The sequence below is a fragment of the Papaver somniferum genome, chromosome 1, assembly GCF_003573695.1.
Source record: "Papaver somniferum cultivar HN1 chromosome 1, ASM357369v1, whole genome shotgun sequence".
Classification (NCBI taxonomy): domain Eukaryota; kingdom Viridiplantae; phylum Streptophyta; class Magnoliopsida; order Ranunculales; family Papaveraceae; genus Papaver; species Papaver somniferum.
In genome coordinates, this window is record NC_039358.1 from 156,965,989 (window position 1) to 156,970,222 (window position 4,234).

Genomic DNA, 4,234 nt, shown 5'->3' on the forward strand with positions numbered 1-4,234 from the left:
CTAACGGTCACTAAAGGTCAAACTGACAGTCAAAGGTCAACTAACAGTCAACGTCAGTCAAAGGTCAAGTCAAAGTCTGGTCAAGTCAAAAATCTGACCCGGTCAACTAAGTCTACCCGGGTCAGAACAGGGAACTCGGTGAGTCAACAAATCCGACTCAGTCAGATTAACTGATTCAGCTAAGCAAAACTAAATCAGACTGAATAAGTTCAGTCATACAGGATAAGGTTTCTTCTCACACAGCTGCAAATCTAACTCTGCAACTCCAACTCAAATTCAACTTTAAGCTATTCATTGCATTAATTCAATCATTCAAATTATAACTCAAAATTAAATTACAAAGATAGCACAACCTACCTGCAATAGAAGTTCCAAGCTTTTACAGCAACTAACACTAATTCATCCTCTCTGCAAAACCTTATACTCGCCTCAACCTTTATAGCAAACACTAACAACAACTTGCACCAATTCATCCTCTCCGCAAAACCTTACACTCACCTAACTCTTAATTACCACTCAAACCTCAAAACTTAACAACTTCAGGCCTGCAATTACCTTTACAATCTGAACTTCATAACCACTAATCACAAGACCTGCATAACTCAACTGCGACTTATCCAACAGTTCATCATTAACTCAGCGCTTCTCTGCAAGTTCTCCCCTTTCACTTTCTTGACCACCTGCAACTCCAATATCAGTTTTACAACTTCAACTGCACCTCATTAAACCACCAACACACACACACAGACCAACTACAACCCAGCTAGTCTTCTCCATTCCAATTCCAAACTCAAAATAAATGGAACCCATTTTATATCTCCCACAATCTAAGCATTCATCTAAACCCAATCAAGAATTAGCAAAAATACATCCATAATAGTTACATCTTTCACATCTGTCATTTGTCGATCCATCTACATCTTCTTCTTAACCTAAACCACCAACAATATCTAACTTTTCTTCTTGTATCTGAATTCAACAACAAACCCAAATTGTAACTCTTATTTTCATAATCAAACCAAAATTGAAACTCCATGTAATCAATTCAACTCCAACCTACCAAACCCATATAAGAATCATCACTTCATACTCAACTCTACTTAGACAAATTCAAGGTACAAGAATCCATAAATTAACTTACCCTTTTATTCTGAGTTTGAATCAACACCTGAATCATCACCACCACCATCAACTGTTCTTGATTCTATTCTTCTTCTCTTAATCTCCATAATATTCATCACTTCTCAGAGAACCCTAAAATAATCCCCAATCCCTTCTTCTCATACACTAGCTCAAAGTAAGGATCCAAGTCTTCAATTCAATCAAACCCATCTTTAATCCTTATCCAAAACGAGTTCCAATACAAATTACAAAAACCCTAATTTCTCACTTCACTACGATTTGAGAATCGAAGTCTAATTTCTCTTCTTTGCTAACAACAATGAAAACCCATCTCCAAGTTATTAATTTCATATTCAATTCAACAAAAAAACTTCAATCAACCTTAACTTCCCGAAACCCTAACTTCTGATTCTCAATTCTTCTTCCAGACTTGAACAATTCCAATGACACCACCTTCTTTGATTCATCTAGTTATCTAGATTCTTATGCATCAATCAAACAACTTAAATCCTCAATTTCATCTCTCAAACGGCAACATAGAAGGAGAGAAAAAGAAACGAGAAGAAGAGGAGAACCAGAGGAGAAACAGAAGAGGAAAGAAGAAGATAAAAAGAAAAAATGAAATCTTCTCGATTCGGCTGGGGATAAGGCCATTGACCCATGATAAAGGCACCCACTCAAACGTTAATGGCAGCCAGGTCGGTTTAGATAGTCTTTTTGCCCTTCACACATATCTGAAGATATCTTCTTTTTCTGGTATCCGAATGACGCGTTCGAGTAGTCCATTCCGCGTAACTTTTCGAGATCTATCTAGTGATACTAGTATCGTATCAAGATCGTTGTTAGGTTAATTTATATTAATTAACGTTCGTGTCAGACTAATCGAGTTATTAACGGCTAAGTCGTCTCTTGACTAGTCTAATAGCGTTGAGGAGCTTGAGGGTCTTTACAACTACATACTGACCTAACTTGTGAACTTCTTTTTCTTCTTCCTCTTGTTCTTATTCTTTGTAGTAACCACTACGATAGGTTCAACATCTTGTCTTACGTAACTCTCTCTCTCGCCATCCATTTGTAAGCCAAGAGTTGAAGTTCCATCGGTTGGCAACCTGTGTCATCCTTTTCATTGTATTCCTCTAATTCATGGAAACCCCTAGGTGGTGGTTTCAACATCATATACCAGTTAGATGTATCTGACTGTCGAGAATAGAAAACTTGTCGCGCTTGTGATACTAAAATGAATGGGTCGTTACGAAATTGGTTCTTATGCTGCTTTAAGTTGACTAATGTGAAGCCTTTCTCTACCTTCACATCAAAATAGGTGTGAGCCCAGTCACATCTGAATATGGGAACTTGAAGAGTGTGGTAGTCCAACACCATAATTTATTGTAAAATACCATAGAAACCAGTGGTTTCTGACTGTCCTGTAACTAAAGTTTCTGATTCAATAGAAACACCACTGTTTTTTGTGACTCTTCAAACATCTTTCGTAATAAACCTAGACCCATTGATTAGCAAGCCTTTATATGACACGCAGTTTTCTAAAGGCCCTTTTCCCAACCACTCTACCGTGTTTGATAATGACATGCCTTGTTCAAGCTGCCTGTAAACCTACAAATACATACTCAGAACATAAAAATATAACTAAAATGGTTATCTGAGCATGAGAAGACATATTTATAGCGATGTTGTGCCTAACATGGTGATAAGCATATAAATGCTACATTTTATACCCATATTTATATTAGCTAGGATACAATATTTTAGTTACTAATACTATTTTAGTGCTTTTGTAGAAAGTACAAGTGAATTCGATCATCCAGCGAATAAACAACAAAATTTGAGACTTAATGGTGTTTGCGACGAAAATGGAAAAATGTGGTTGGCCTGGTACTTCCATATATCAGCAACCACAATGATGAAATATGTCGGCCTGGTATTTCTATATATCAGTAGCACTTATTATGCTGGCCTGGTATTTCAATGTATCAACATCTTATTATGATGGCCTGGTATTTATATATATCAACAGCACTTACTATGCTGGCCTGGTATTTCTATATCAGCAGCACTTATTATGCTGGCTTGGTATCTCCATATATCAGCAGCACTTTTTATGCTGGCCTGGTATTTCTATATATCAGCAGCACTTATTATGCTGGCATGGTATTTCCATGTATCAGCAGCCGGGTTGGCCTGGTATTAGCAACCACAATGGTGAAATGGGTTGGCCTGGTATTTCCATATATCAGCAACCACAATGACAAAAAAATGAAAAAATGTAGTTGGCCTGGTATCTCCATATATATCAGCAGCATAAAATTGTTTCGGAGGCGCGGCTACGGCCGTTGATAGAGAAGAGGGTTTTGCTGTTTTGATTTCCTTTTCTCCATGATTTGCTAGATTTTTTGTTAGGGTTTAGGTAGAAACCAATTAATTGTGAAAACTCTACATTGATATATGCTTAATAATGATTTGATTAATTAATAGTTTTTCTTCACAAAGCTTGGTGTTTAATCGTTTTATGTGATTTTCTTGATTATTTATGCTTTTGAATTGATATTTCGTGCTTCGGTTAAATCCCTAGACGTGGTATGCAAGGATTGATAGGTAATGCTTTAGAATCACTACCCATGAAGCGAAGAAAACTATAGGAGAAACAGTATTTGAAAATAAAAGCATGGAATATATTTTTAAATCTTAGTAGAGTTTGCATAGTTATTTGGTGGAAACCGAAAATCCTAATAACCCGCTCTCCTTCCGTTTATTGTTAACAATTATTTATTATTTCATTTTGTCCCGAATTCCTGAAAAATCATTAAACATCACCTTATTGATTTGTTGATTCTTGGTATTAGTTAGTAGAAGTATTTCACACTCCTCGTGGGAACGACCTGTACTTGCCATTGTTCTCCTAGTAGACACTGTGCACTTGCAGTATTATTATTGTAGGTTTCTGAGTCTATCAAGTTTTTGGCGCCGCTGCCGGGGAGTGGTTGCAAAATACTCTCTGACTGATATCTTTTCGTACATAATTTTATTTTGTTTTTCTTTTAGATTTTTTTTTGTTCTTTTTACGCATTTTATTTGATTTTTTTTAGGTACCTTAGCC